This window comes from Bidens hawaiensis, unplaced genomic scaffold (assembly GCF_021521415.1).
Source record: "Bidens hawaiensis isolate Kalapana, Puna unplaced genomic scaffold, B.hawaiensis_p1.1 tig00017168_1, whole genome shotgun sequence".
Classification (NCBI taxonomy): domain Eukaryota; kingdom Viridiplantae; phylum Streptophyta; class Magnoliopsida; order Asterales; family Asteraceae; genus Bidens; species Bidens hawaiensis.
Window position 1 is genome coordinate 346,160 of NW_027492600.1, and position 16,854 is coordinate 363,013.

General features: G+C 32.9%; 1 pseudogene; it reads left to right on the forward strand.

Annotated features, from left to right (window-relative positions):
* Nucleotides 1-4,270: 4,270 nt before the first annotated feature.
* On the forward strand, nt 4,271-4,780 carry LOC143553379 (agamous-like MADS-box protein AGL62 pseudogene; annotated as a pseudogene).
* The last annotated feature ends 12,074 nt before the right edge of the window (nt 4,781-16,854 follow it).

Genomic DNA, 16,854 nt, shown 5'->3' on the forward strand with positions numbered 1-16,854 from the left:
ATTCGGGTGTTAGAACATACAATTAACAAAATCAAGTCTTTGGATCACCGTTTCGAGCTATGTTTTACGTCAATCGACTCATATCCTCCTTATGATCAAAAGCCCTAAACAATAGTTTGCAATTCGGAAAAAAGTATAACGGCGTTAAGTCATTTTTAACGGCGAACTATTGGGAGCCAACTGTTTTAAATTTGGGACCGCCAGTGGTGATAAAATGAATACGGATTATTATTAGCCAATACCAGTCAATAGGGATTATTAAAATCCAATAAACCAAAAATTTATAAAGTTACCAGAGTTTAACACGTATTAGAATAAAACATTAGCATGCATGAAAACCTTTCCTTAAAATAAATTGCCATGAATTTCAGATGTACGTTGGAGCTTTTGATGTTTGAATTTAAGAGGCCATGTTTAGATCCCCTATCAACTTAATTTGTTTGTATAGATTCCTAACAACTGAAGAAATATTTTTATTAATTACTCGGCCGAAAATATCAATTATTTTTATTATACTACAAAAGTTTATAAAGTTAACAACTGTTAACATATATTAGAATAGAACATTAACATGCATAAAAACCGTTAAATCAACTAATATGATTCGTAATATCAATTTTGTTCAATAGAATAAAACTTTTGTTCATTAGAAAATATAGTTAACAAAATCATCATATATATTTTAGGCATGTATGTAACATTCGTTAATTTTAAAACCTGAAAACCTGACCCGTGTTAAATTTTCGTTTTTGTTTTTATTTATATATATATATTTTATAATGTTATTAATTAATATCAATTTTCATCTCATGTATTTTATGTGATCATTTGTATGTAATTATATGTTTCACCACCCTGATAGTATTGCATGCTCATTTACAACGTTCATAATCATTTAAAACATTCATAATCAAGATAATTTATTCATAAACTTTTCTCATGCAAATTACTAGAATTATTCTTGGATTATTATTATTATTACTGTCTTTTCATATTTTGTTTTTTAACTAATAAAAATAAACCAATAAATGTTTTAATTAAATAAATTTATTAAAAGAGTTAAACAATTTGAAAACCTTTTAAACCATTTAATTTTTGTTTTTAATTATATTAAACATGATTAAATTTCATAAATTCTATAATCATAACAACTCTACAATTTCATATAAAAAGAGGACTAGTGCTCTGTCAATTTCACACCTCAAATATATTCTTTTCTTAAGCTTGAGAGCACTAACAAGTAGATTTTACGATTTCATGTATTTTGTAGTTTTGTTTTGATTTTATGTTGAATGTTCATAATTTTTTCTTCATGACCATTATACTTTTATTATAAAATCTTATATTTTGATTTTAAGAATCACTATGATCATGGATATCCAAGATAAACACTTTAATTTTCTAATTACTGGATCAAACCTAGTAATTTTGCAAGAACAAACATAAATAAATAGTTATGATGCATTGATCATCATAAACTTATAAATGTTCTTTTAAATAAGATGATTTATAAAAAAAATGTTTTATTTAAATATCTTATAATATAACTAATATGCTTGATATCTCTAAATAATTAATTGAGTAAATTAATTATTGTTTATTTTTGTACAATATAAACTATTATGTATAACTTCTTTAAAATAATTCCTGTAAAACCTTTAAATTAATTAATTAGTAAATTAATTTATTATGTTACTCAAAAACAAAACGTTTAATTATAAATTATTATTAATCTTGATATTTAAGCTTGTATTAATAAGTTAATAATTATTCATCTACAAATCATTCTTCAACTAATAAATATCAAATGATTTATATAAATTTTAATTCATTTTTGTTAAACTCATTTTAAATTAAAAAAAAAACCCAAGTCCCCATCTGTCGTAATTTTCCTTTCCATTTAGACTCATTGTTAAAATCTAGCATACGTATTTACTTACTTAGGATAAGCCATGGTGATTCTCTACATCATTTGTTTGACTCGTTCAAACTATCATTCTTATTTTCGAGGTAAGTTTCTCACACTTCCTTTTTTAACGCTTTTACACACTTTAGGGGTAGGATATATATCCTACCAAATCAATTGCTTAATTATTCATATATTCAAACTACAATTCAAATCATTGACTTGTGTGTTACTTGATTACTTGCTCATATCTTACTTGCACGTGGTAGCCTTAATAAGTATGATCATCCCCCCCCCCCCCCCCCGCCGCACTCAGGACTATTTTGTTATGAGTGGAAAAGGGCCTCATTATCTGAGTACGTTGATTGTTATCAACTGGAAATGATCTTACTTGCGCAATTATTACACATATCACATGGAGTTGTACGATTTTATTATATATATATATAAACAACACTTTTGTGAACTCACCAACTATTTGTTTAGTTGACTTGTATTTTATATATATGCTATAGGGACAGTCGCTAGAGACTGGTGTGGAGAAGACACTAGTACTTAGGTTATATTAATAAATTGACAAGTTGTTTAATTTTTCTAATAATAAATGTATTTTTTTTGTCTACAAGCTTGTGTATTTGATGTTTAAATTAACTAATGATAATATTGTCACTTAATAGTGTCACATGTGTTTTGAAAAATCTGCACGTCACACTCAGGCGTATCCGCTTTAAGCCGGGGTGTTACACTGTATAGCAATGCTTAGGCTATAAATATGAATTAATACATTAGAAAATAGTCAAAATGATATCTACACATATATGGGGCAAATCAACATTTGATTGATTAAAATCGATAAAGTAGACAGCATTAATGTTGTTTTTTTTTTTTGCCATCTCCACTTTGGTGGGATGGTAAAGGCTTTGGCCTTTGGGTGAGAGGTCCAAGGTTCGATTACTGGCAATGGTGGTATATTGTAAATAGTAGAAGGAAAGCATTAACATTCAAAAAAAAAAAAATTAATGTTGTTTTGATTGCAACCATGCCTTGGAAGGTTCGATATATATCCATCAGTATCTCCTAGCAGTAACACAAACCAAAAAGCATCTGTATCAACATACATTATCACCTGCCTTAAAAAAAAATACAAAATTCTATTATTACTATACTAGAAAATTTATAAAGTTAACAAAGATAACACATAATAGAATTCAACATTACTACATTAGCATGCTTGAAAATTGTTCCTTAAAAAATCGATTTCCATGAATTTCGCATATACATTAGATCTACTGAAGTTTGAAGTTACGTGGTCAAGGTACATATTCCTTACAACTTTGTTTGAATGGATTCCTTAAGGAATATGTTTATTAATTATTCCTAGCTGGCTGTAAATATCAATTATTTTTAAAATACTAGAAAATTTATAAAGTTAACAAGGATTAATATATATTAGAACAACTAAAACATTAGCATGCATGAAAACCTTCCCTTAAAACAATCAATTGCCACTAATTTCAAATATAAGTTGGAGTTACTGATTTTTGAATTTACGCAATCAATGTACAGATTCGTATCAACTTTGTATAGATTCATAACTAAAAAGCGAATATTGTTAATTAATTACTCATATTAATTATAATTTTATTATACTAGAAAATTTATAAATTTACCAAAAGGTTAACATATATATTAGAATAAAACATTAGCATGCATGATAACCTTTCCTTAAAACAAATCAATTGCCATGATTTACAAATATATGATGGAGCTACTAATGTTTGAATCTACGTGGACAATTTATGCTACTGATGTTTGAATTTATGCCGTTAATGTACGTTACTGATATTTGAATTTATGCCTTCATGTTTAGATCCCTTAACAACTCTATTTGTACGGAATCCAAACAATCAAGGGAATATTGTTTATTAATTACTCAATTGTAAATATCAGTTATTTTTATTATACTGGAAAATTTATAAAGTCAACAAAGGTTAACATATATTAGAATAAAACTTTAACAGCATAAAAACTATTCCTTAAAAATTTTGTTCATTAGAAAATATAGTTATCAAGATCAACATATATTGTAGGCCCGTATAGCAAATGCTGAGACTATAAACTTGAATTAATACATTATAAAATAGTCAAAACAATATCAATATATATATATGGAAAATTAGCATATGATTAATTGAAATCGATAAAGTAGACAACATTAATGATGTTTTAAATGCAGTCATACCTAGGAAGGTTCTATATATATCCATCAGTATCTCCTAGCAGTAGCACAAACCAAAAAACATCTGTATCAACATACATTATCAGCTCCGTTCAAAAAACCATACATTATGACCCAAATTAACAATGCCGAGAAAGAGTGAAGGCAGAAAAAAGATTGAAATCGTTAAAATCACAAATGAAAGCAGTGCATCTGTGGCCTTCACCAAACGCCGGTCTGGAGTTTTTAAGAAAGCAAGTGAGCTCTGCACCCTTTGTGGGGCACAATTAGCCGTCATTGTGCACTCCTATACCAAAAAAAAAGTGTACTCGTTTGGGAAACCTGATGTTGAGGAGGTTGTAAATCGCTTCCTCAACCCAGCTCCTACTTCAAGCTCAACATCTCAGTTTGTGCAGCATCTTCGTGATGCCAACATCAAAGAACTCAACACTCAGCTCACCAACGTGGACAATGAGGTGGAGTCTAAGAGGAAAGCTAATGAAGAGCTTCAAAAAATCAAGAAGGCGAGCCAAGAACAAAACTGGTGGGATAGACCTATAGAGAATATAGGATTAGAAGATATTGGCCAATTGAAGATGGCATTATTGCAACTGGGAGAGCTTGCTGAAAAGCATGTTGAGAGACATATGGCATAGGCCTTTGGATCTCCCTTGGGTGGATCGGTCAATCAATTTTAATGTGCTTATTGTTTTTGTATTTTAGTTTGCTCTTCAATGTAATGTTATTTTATGTTATTAGGGTTATCACTCCTAAGAAAATTAGTAGTTTTTGTCATTTAAGCGTAAACTAGTAGCGTACTCGCGCATTGCGATGGAGTTTTAAATAGATCGAAAACCATAAAAATGAATGCTGGTCCGGTCTTGATATTTTGAAAATGGTACCTACATTGTAACGGATATCAACATGTGTTTATATCCATAGAAAATCATAAAGTCGAATATCAATATCAGTCCCTATATTATAGACACTAGGTATCTATGTTGTTGGGTCGATACTAGTTCGGTTCATCATCCCGCCGGTACGATATGTCGCTCGGTATGGTTAAGGATTGTAACATTCGTTAAATTTCGGACTCTAAAACCTGATCCATTTAAAAATTTTATGGTTTATTGGATTTTAATAATCCCTATTGATGAGTATTGACTGATAATAATTCCTATTCATTTTATCACCACTGGCGGTCCCAAATTTAAAAGAGTTGGCCACCAATGGTCCTCCGTTAAAAAGGACTTAACGTCGTTATACTTTTTTCTGAATTTCAAACTAATGTTTTAGGGTTTTTGATCGGAAGGAGGATACGAGTCGATTGATGTAAAACTTAGCTCGAAACAGTGATGTAAACGACTTGATTTTTTTTAATTGGAAGTTCAAATACCCGAATTGAAGCACTGTTTCGGCGTTTTGGAGTACCATTTCTAACTAAGTTTTACATCAATTGACTCATATCCTCCTTCTGATCAAAAGCCCTAAAACATTAGTTTGAATTTCAGAAAAAAGTATAACGCCGTTAAGTCCTTTTTAACGGATGACCATTTTTTAAATTTGGGACCGCCAGTGATGATAAAATGAATAGAAATTATTATCGGCCAATACTCATCAATAGGGATTATTAAAATCCAATAAACCAAATTTTATTTTTTGTTCTATTTTATTAAATTAGATTAATAAATTTATTATTGATCATTTATTTTATTTCACGACACTGACTTAGTTTCGGTTATTATTTTTTATATATAAAATATTCTAAGTATCAAGAATTGTCAAATCAACCCCTAAACTAAACTATTTACCATTTTTGCATCCAACCCTAAAGACCACAGGCCAATCTGCAAATACGATTCAAAAATTATAATAATAAAAGAATCAACCTTCTTCTTCCTTCCAAAGCATTCCCGTTGACACCTTCCCCCTACCATGGCAACTCGCTCTTTTCGCCCCAAATCATGGAATTGAATTTACAAAAATGATTCTCCATCAAAATCGCATCCCACCGACACTTTATTCATGGAAAACGAGTAACAATTGACAGCCAAATTACCAAAAACTAAATCCGCCGCCTTTGGACTTTAAACCATTATAAATACGTAACCAATGTACAATTAAACTCGCTAACACCTCCCTCACACCCTCACGGCCCAAAACCCTAACTCAATTTTACTAACAGAACAGACCCGTTTCAAGGTCAAGTTGCAATCAAAACTTTTCGTTCCTCGTTCTCCCTTAATCCGCAATCGTTTCTAGTAATCATTATATGCAACCAATTCGATTTTATACAATCATCTAAAACCATAAATAAATTGTAACAAACATGGAGTGAATAATTGGAATTGGAATCTAGGGTTTATGGGTTTGATTATGAATATTTGAATATGTGTGTGTGTGTGTATATATATATATTTAACTAGTTGGGATGATTAACGAATTGGGCACCTACCTGAATGGCAGGTGCGTGGGATATTAAAACTTTGAAACCGGCCTGGGCGCGAGTTCAAACCTCCCCAAGCCCGGCTTTTAAAGATTTATTTGAATTTCTATTTCATTTTATTAATAATATAATACTTATGGAACGTCAATTTAACGAAACCGAACCTCAAACCCACGTTTTTCCTTGTCATGAACCCTCATTTCTTGAAGCATCTATAATATATACATTTATATATTTTTGTATATAAATTCTCTATACATCTTTAATAATAATAAATATGTTACATATTTTCACACACTTATTAAACCGATTTAGCTTGAAGGTTTAAATAATTTTTCTACTAAAATATATACATACATGTAACAATGTCTATCAATAAATGAACATTCGCGTTTATTTTCATCAAAGCACATATAATATATTGGTATTTATTAATTATATTCATTACTATATATCTTTAATATTAATAAATGGTTACTTATTTTACTTATCAATTACAAATACAAAATAATAATAATAATAATAATAATAATAATAACAATACTAATAGTAATAATAATGAAAATTAACAACAACATTAATAATAAATGTAATGAACTAAACCCTAAAAGATTACAAATTAGTTAAACCGATTAATAACTTTAGCAATTGATCTAGTAATTCGTTAATTTCAATTTTGCTTAAAACCTCATCAAACCTTAATTGCGATGTAAGTCTTGTTAATATTTCATTTATAAATTGATTTGTATTATATTTAACAATTAGGCAATTTTGTTGACGTATCCCGAGGAGCGTGACAAAGCTCATATTAACTCTTACTCGCCGTTTCATCTTAGTTAGTCTATTAGATAAGGTAAGTAATTCACATCCCCCTTTTTACCGTTTATATTTTGGGGGCATTATGCGTTCACAATTAATCATTTTATTTCACACTACAACTAATATATGCATTATATGATATTGATCAATTAGTTATACGTGCAAATGTGACTATGTGTTTATTTTAAGTTTTGGTGGTTGGTATCTCATCCTCATTCTGATTAGTATGATCATACGCTGTCATGTGATTCGAGTGAAAAGACAATTTTTATATTTATTGTTATGCTAGTTGTAGTAGTTCATATTTATCGCAAGGAATTGTCATTTTCAATATTATATGTATTCAAAAACCATGATTACCTGCTCAACTTTATGTTGACAAACTATATATTTTCACGCATGATGCAGGTAGCTATATTGGATGAAGAAACAAGATAAAGAATACTTTGACCTTAGGTTGCATGATGAATAAAGACTTATTTAGTGAATTTTATTTTTAATTATTTAAGGTGTAATGTTTATTCTTTTTGAGATAATGTTGTGCTTTGAGACACGTGTATTTTACTTTAGTGTCTTTTGAGCTATGATGCAATTATGCCGCGCCCCGGCATATTCCTCCTTAGGTAGGGGTGTGACAAGGATACTCTAAGAAAATGATTTATTTCGAATACAAATATGTTTAATATTCGAACGCTGAGAAAACCTGCTGTCTAATATACGTATTGGTTTCTACATCTATCATATTAAGATTTTAAAATAAATTTCAAATAAAATATATTTAAATGCATTTAAAGCTCTATGAGTTGCAAATATTGAGTAAAACTTTTCATTCATTTTGAAAAGTGTCTATTCAATGATATCTAAGGTTTGTCTTGATTAAAGAATATGTGTTTATCTGGATATTAATGATATATAAGCTATTAAGATTTGTCGGGACTGAAGGATATGTGTTTCACTTTCACATGGCTATTATGATATACTATAAACCTTTATAAGCAAATTTTGTGAACAAAAAGGTAATTTCCACATGCTTAAAACAAATTATATTGCATAAGATACAAGTGTTATATGCAACAGATTTCAATTTATCCCTGTTTAATTACTAAACTTCTTGTATTTAATACATTGTTTAATGCAAATAAGCTTTTCTTAGTTCACTACATTGAATATTATCATACTTATAATACTTTAAATAGAGACTTAAATTTACATTTAATATTTATGTTTGTAGAATTAAATACTATTTAAATTAACTATTCTAATTAAATACTGTCATCATCACTTTGGTGGGATGGTCATGAGTTTCTCTTTAGGGTTTCATTTTGGGACCATGTTCGAATTGTCGCATATGTTTGCGCTCAAAATGTTGGCAGCACAACTATAAGGGGAATTCAAACTTGGGTAATGGGGGATGTCAAGCGTATAACCCCTAGGAAGAGACATAGCCGCTGCGATACACCTTTCAAAAGAAATATAACTAAATACTACTTAAGTAAATAATTACTTAATATTTACATGGTTATAACAGTGATAATACCCAAATATAACCGGTTTTTATAAGCAATATAATGTCACATCTTGGATTTTCGTAATTGTATTCGTTTATGTTTAAACCGATTCGGGAAGGTAATTCTACTTCACGTAGCGCGAAGTAGTTTCAGTCTCAGCTTCACGTCGCGCGAAGATTCAGGAAAACTAGAATTTTATTTTTAGTCCCTTGTCTTTCAGATTTGACATTTTTAGCCCAAAATTAATCAGGGTACTTACACGGTGTTACATGGGCTACAGATAATGGGTGTGAGGTCCTTTTGAAAAGGTACGATCTTTTGATGTATGATGCTAGCGGTAGGCTAATCATGAAAGTACCAAAGACGAATCAACTTTACAAGGTCAAGATGCGTGTGGCAAAGAACATGTTCTTACACGTAAACGAAGACCCGGTTTCTCAAACATGACCGATTAGGTCACGTCAATTTTGACTCATTGAAGTCAATGGCTAGCAAAGAACTGGTGGTCGGGTTACCGACTATAAACCCGACACATGAAGTTTGTGAAGCTTGCCATATTGGAAAGTAAACGAGGGACTAATTTCCGGACCAAGCCTCGTTTCGGGCTTCGAAGATTTTGGAGTTAATATATGGATATTTATGTGGTCCGATTACCCCTCCCACTTTATCTGGAAACCGGTAAGTATTTGTTTTGATATATGACTTTAGCCAATACATGTGGTCATTCATGTTAAAAGCAAAAGACGAAGCATTTGGTATGTTCAAAAGTTTCAAAACAAGTGTAGAAACAGAGACCTGATTTAAAATAAAAACTTTTTGCACGGATCGGGGTGGAGAATTTACTTCTCACGAGTTCATGGAATTTTGCAAGTTACACGGGGTAGCTCATTAACTCACCGCCCATACGCACCTCAACAAAACGGTGTGGTTGAGCGGAGAAACCGAACCTTAATAGAGATGACGAGAAGTATTTTGATGGCTCGGAATGTACCACGAGTTATATTGTAACAACTCGACCTTCGGCGTAATATGCCGGGGCGGAATATGTCGGGAAGGTATGTACAGATTGCTCACAAGCTCATGACACTATTAATGTGATAAATACAATTACTTCATTTCATTAAATCACAATTACACAATTTGACACTAATCAAATAACAATACAATAACGTTGAACTTCATTATGATATGTTTCTAATAGCCTAATGGTCCAACTATATTAAAATAATATATTTTGTCAACAATAATATTGGTGAGAATTCATAAAGTTTCGCATAAGTATATAATATGAAAAGTGTAAAATTCACAAGTCAAGATATAATGTCTCAATCCTAAAGTAAAAGAAAAGCAAATACATGATATTCCCATTCGCTTGACATAAGTTAAATCTACTAAGGAACCCTTGTTCGCCGTGCTACTTGGAGTATAGATAATGATAATGATACCGCCATTTATTAACAAAACTTGAAAAAATGGGCGGCGCAGGTACGTCACATCGGACCCTCCCACTTTGCGTTTGAGTATGTGTATGAGTCTCTTCCACCAACAAAAACAGTAAACAACTAGCACGTAATCACATAATTTACAAGCATTATGATATGAAATAAATACATTCGAGACACATGTGTGACTTTTGGTTTATGAAATAACAAATAAAAATTTGTAACGTACTACACCCCAAAATGTTAAAGGATGAAAAAGGGGTTATGAAAACTCACATGTTAAATAGCGGGAAAAGAGAAAATTAGTGAAGATGTCTTCAGCGAGTGAACCGACAAAGTTCGGTTCAACGAGCGACCTTAGATAAGAAAATAACTAGGGTCAAAATGAATTTGAGGAAAGATAAGAAAAAAATGGCCGACATGTTTGGTTTATGAATTCATGAATAAAAAGTTTGTTAAAAATATAATTTTATTCTATTTTTATAAGTTAAGAGAAAAACAAGTTAGTTACTTCACTTTTAGCCAATTTATTTTAGTTTTTGGGAAATTATAGATTATAATATTTAATAGTTAATTTTAATGAGTTCGGTTTGTTGCCGAACCGATTATTAATTAAGAAAGCAAGTTAATCGAGTGGTTCATTTTTTGTCGGACATGAACTCGGTTTTGAGTAGGGTTTATGTCTAACATATTTGAAATGATAAGATGAAGTGACATGTCGGAAAGGTTTAGTTTGGTTTTATTAGTTTTGCAAAGGTTAGTTTTTTTTAACATAAAACTTTTATAACCGAACATTAAACGAGCCGACAAGCGGTAGTGAAACACAACCATGACTGTCGACATAAAGTGACAACATGGTGATGGCAACATGATGTGTTGTACATAAATTAATAAATTACCCAAGGATGGAATAACAAAGAAATAGAAGAACTTGAACGGTTTGACTTTCTTGGTCAAACTTGGACTTTAACACAAATACAACAAGCTAGAGAGCAATATAGACTTTGAGTGAAAATGAGTTGGGCAAGGGAAATAATAGATGGAGGTATGTTTATATAGCCATAAAATCGTTAATAACAAGGCAAAAAGAATTAACTTCAAGAACTAGTCAAAAGGCTAGTCTTAAACAATAATAATAGAGAATAATAATGGAGAATTAAAAAGTTTTGACTCAATAGATAAAATATGAAGATATTAGAATACTTAATTGTGGTCTAGGTACATGAGGATGAAACATTCTTAAAACTAATAAGTTTAAATAAATAAATAAAAGTGAATATATCAATTTATATATTAATAGTACATATTCCATTTTATAAACTATATATTGTTTATCCGAGTTTACAAATTGACATGATATGAATGTTGTTTCATTAATCCGAGCGTAAAACTATTAGTGAATTCATAAACATATAAGACTTAAAATTGCTATGAAATAACTAATATACATACATGGGAAGTAAATAAATTAATGACGAAAACTTAGTCAATGATCGTATAAGTATATAGATAATAATAATAATAATAACAAAAACAACAACAACAACAACAACAACAAAAAATTATAAAAAATGAAACAAAATGTCATGAAATCAATAAATGCAGATCCAAATTATATGAGAATTTTAAAATGGGTCGGGTTTCGGGTTTAAAAATTGACGAATGTTACATATGTGGGGTGAAGGGGTTAGACATTCGACTTATGTTCTAAACTGAGTAACAACCCGAGCGGTAAAAGACAAGACTCCATATGAAGCATTCAAAGAACGGAACCGAATATAAGCCATCTAAAGGTATTTGGTTGTATTGCATTTGCAAAAATTCCGACCCAACACCTAAAGAAACTCGATGATAGGAGCAAGAAATTGGTGTATCTTGGAAACGAACATGGTTCCAAGGTTTTTCGTTTGCTCGACCCGGCCACAAAGAAAGTTGTGGTGAGTCGGGATGTTAAATTTGATGAAGGGAAAGGGTGGAATTGGTCCGAGAATTTGAATGAAACAGTTGATGGGCGTGTTTAGCAAGATTTTATTATCGATTGGGGAGAGAAAATTGTGCAATTCGATAACGAAAACGAGTATGAATCTGCTTTTGAACCAAACAACAGCTCGAGCTCATCATCTAACCCGAACAATAGCAGCAATTCAGTTTCGGATCATGATTCAGGTCCACACGGGTGTCGGTTCCACCAAGATACCTTGATAATTATGTACTCGATGAAGATTTAATGCTTTTAATTGAAGACGAACCTACAAAATATGAAGAAGCAAAAGAAAGTAAAGAGTGGGTTCAAGCAATGAAAGTCGAGTTGGATTCGATCGAGAAAAACAACACGTGGAAGCTTACGGTTTGTCCTAATGGGGTGAAGCCGATCGGGGTAAAATGGGTTTTCAAAGTCAAGAAAAATCCGGACGGATCAATAAACAAGTACAAGGCACGATTAGTTGCAAAGGGGTATGTGCAACGACACGGGATCAATTACGATGAGATGTTCGCGCCCGTGGCTCAACTCGAAACGGTTCAACTTATTCTACCCCTAGTCGCGAGTGAAGTATGGGAGGTACATCACATGGATGTAAAATCCGCCTTCTTACACGTGATTTACAAGAATAAGTGTTTGTTGAACAACCGGATGGCTTCGTAAAGGAATGAGAGATTCATAAAGTGTATAAACTCTCGAAGGCTCTTTATAGCCTAAAACAAGCTCCAGGAGCTTGGAACTCAAAGATAAAAGGAGTTCTAAGTGAAATGAATTTCAAAAGATGTATCGAGGAACAAGCCGCATACGTGAAGAAATCAACCACGTCCATATTAATTATTGTGGTATATGTCGATGATCCCTTGGTAACCGGTTCCAAAATTGAAGAAGTAAAGGCATTCAAGGGTCGAATGCGGGAACGGTTCGAGATGAGTGATTTGGGAAAATTGTCGTATTATCTTGGTATTGAAGTGAATCAAGGTAATGACGGGATCTCGATTAAGCAAGAAAGTTATGCGTTAAAGATTCTAAAGCAAGCCGGTTTGGAAATGTATAACTCGGCTCAATATCCGAGGGATTCCGGATTTAAGTTCGATGGAGACGAGAGTGGGGTTTCGGCTGATGGAACCGAGTATCGAAGGCGTGTTAGATGTCTTCGGTATCTCCTTCATACCTGACCCGATCTAGCATACCCGGTTGGCATTGTTAGTCGGTATATGCAAGACCCGAAGGAATCCCACATGCAGGGGGTGCAACAGATTCTAAGGTATGTTCGGGGAACGACAAGCATGGGTATACGGTATCGATGGGGCAGTACCAAATTGTTAACCGGTTTTAGTGACATCAGTCACAACATTGATGAAGACGATGGACGAAGTACCACCGGGCATGTGTTCTATTTTGGCAAAGGACCTATCTCGTGGTGTTCACATAAACTAGGCACGATTGCTTTGTCTTTGTTTGAAGCCGAGTATATGGTAGCATCGACAGCCTCTTGTCAAGCAGTATGGCTTCGAGCTCTGTTAAGTGAAGTAACCAGGAAACAAGTGGAAGGAGTACTCTTGCTTATTGATAATACTTCAGCCATAGCACTGGTTAAAAATCCTATTTTTCATGGAATGACCAAACACATCAAGGCCCGATATCATTTTATTCATGGTACTATTGAAGAAGGGGATGTAGTGGTTGAGCATATAAACGAGAAAGAACAACGAGCTAATATTCTAACCAAAGCCCTTGGAAGACTCAAGTTCAAGGAGATGCGCGAGTTACTTAGAGTTGAAGACCTCCCCGAAATCCAACCCGGAAATTAAGGGGTTGAATGTTGGTAATTAACCGAGTCGGGTCTATAAGGTTCGGGCCTATGTATTCCGATATGGTGTATGGAATTAAGAGGCTAGTTGGAAGTTGGACATAATGTCATGTAGTTAGACATAATGTCAAGTAGTTGGGCATTAATGAAGTAGTTGCCATAGCTAATGTGGTTAGACATTTATGTCAAGTAGTGGACATAAATGAATGTAGTTGGCAAGTTAGCTAACTACTATAAATTAGGGGTGTTCTTCGGGTTATTTATTCGGGTTTCGGTTTGTTTGGGTCGGGTTGTTCGGGTTTGAGCTCAAAACAAATTGACCCAAGAACCGACCCAAATAAGTTAGGTTTGTTCGGGTTTTGGGTTATACGGTTCGGGTAAATTCGGGTTCGGTTTCGGGTTTAACAAATTAAAAAAAATTCCACCTTTAAAAATATCATAAATTAAAAACCATATTCCAAGCCATTATAAAACCATAATATACAGCCATATTCAACAATAACATATATTATTTAGCAAAACGTGAAATTTATCATAAAAAAATGCATTAGACAAGATGAATGATTGTTGTAGCATGTGGATTAATACTTGTACAGATTGAAGAAGCATGCTCAACAAATATTGACTAAAATACTATATTTTTTAAGTTTTTGAAGAAGATATATTCTCCACATGCTTTATGGTCATTAATACATTGGGATGTGATAATCCAATATTAATTGGAGTCTTGAGAACAACCGAACAAGAATACATAAGGTCACTGTGTTACTTCACCGCTAAACTACCTTATAAAATTAGGGATACATGCATCAATGCATTATACTTCGGGTTATTCGGGTCAACCCAAATCTGGGTACTTCAACCCAAATACCGACCCGAATATTTATCTCGGGTTCGGGTTAGGAGTTTAGTCGGTTTGGGTGAATTCGGGTTGGGTTATTTGGGTCTCGGGTCGCTTCGGTTCGGGTTTGTTATTCGGGTACGGTTAAAAAACACACCCCTAGTATAAATAGATCTAACAAGTTAGAGTTAGATATCATTCACCACTATTATCTTTCAAAGTTTGTTGTATTAAGGTTTTGAGCTAGTTTCCTTGATATAATGACAAGTGAAATTTGATGTATTTCTTTGTTCGTTTATTGATTGGCTTGGAACTTGAAAATAAACACTTACAGCTTCGGCAATAGAATTTTTCTCTCGATTTGCATACCATGAAAGTTATGAGGTTCATGACAGATATAAATTAAGGTATGCTTCATGAAATAGTACGAATTTTAATGTTTATGGTTCGATCCTAATATGGCCCATTTCTAATGTTTTAAAGCTAGAGTCATGGGCTTAATGCATGGGCATTTCAAGTAAGATCTACATCGGGACTAATAGGCTTTGGACGTGAGTAGTCGTCTCCCTAAAGCCCAATTTGATCCAGTTATCCAGTTATGAGTTAACTATTTTCAATTTTCATTGGTCATCAAGGCAGTTTTTTTTATTTTTTTTAACTTTGTTTAATCATAAAAACAAGACATTGAGTTTGATATTTCTTTTCTGGAACGAAAACTTTCATTATATCACTAGTAAGACGATAGGAACAACAAAGAAAACCAAGAATTACAACAAAAAGTTACATCAATCATGCTAAATACTAACTAAAGAGAGTGGTTCCTGATCAACAGGTAAGCCAAACATTTAATGACGTCCATAATCGCTTATCCCTTGTACAAGTCCCCGGGTTCAAATCTTGGTTTCACTTCACCATGATGTTTTGTTTCCTTTTTATCAATATTTTAGTTTTAGGCTTTGTTTTTAAATTCGTGTATCGCGTCTAGTTTCACAATATGTATTTACTATTTAGATGGAAATCATGTTTCACGGTCACTCCACGGTAGGGATGACCAAAATTGGTAACGGTATTTTCAATATCGGTACCCGCTCATCCTTAATCCACGATGCTCCTTTATTCCTTTACGTGGTTTTTGCTTTTCAAGGAACACATTGCGAGTGAGAAGTTATATTATTGTCGTGTTTCGCATCTTAATGTGCTCCCATGGTTTGGATGCATATATTAGCAAAATAATTTTGTTTTGTACAACAGTTTTTATTCGTGAAGACTTATGGGAATTAGTAGTTTGGTCTCAGGTAGCAGAACCTGAAATGCGCTACCCAAATGGAGTACCCAAACCGTTAGAAGGATGTACCCGAACTATCCAAATGAGCCCGATTATTTATCCAACAGGTGCTCCTAGTACCCTAAGAGAACTTGTTATATGAAGTTATGAACACCATAGGATTATTATTATCTTTTTTTAACGACGGATGATCTCACGTGTAAACCAACCTTATTCCAAGGTCGACTCCTCAACCATGGTAAGACCGTACCCTCTAATGCGCAGGAACCGAATGGAATCCGTAAATCTTTGCCTCCACCTTCGGGTTCGAACCAGGAATTAAAGCTCTGATTCGTCTATTCACCCATATACCCGCCAAACTGGTCCGAACAGTAATCAAACACGCATCCCCAGAATAAATAACATACCAATGAACCAAATTCATTCAGCCCTGCCATAGGATTATTTGACTTTGGATCTACCCCTCAACCACCACCCCCCCCCCCACCCCCACACACACACACCCCCCCAACCCACTGGCCCTACCCGGCTACCCCACTCTTCTTGTCTTCTGAGTTCAAAAAAAGCCATGAAAAGCATAAACTACCTCAGATCCATA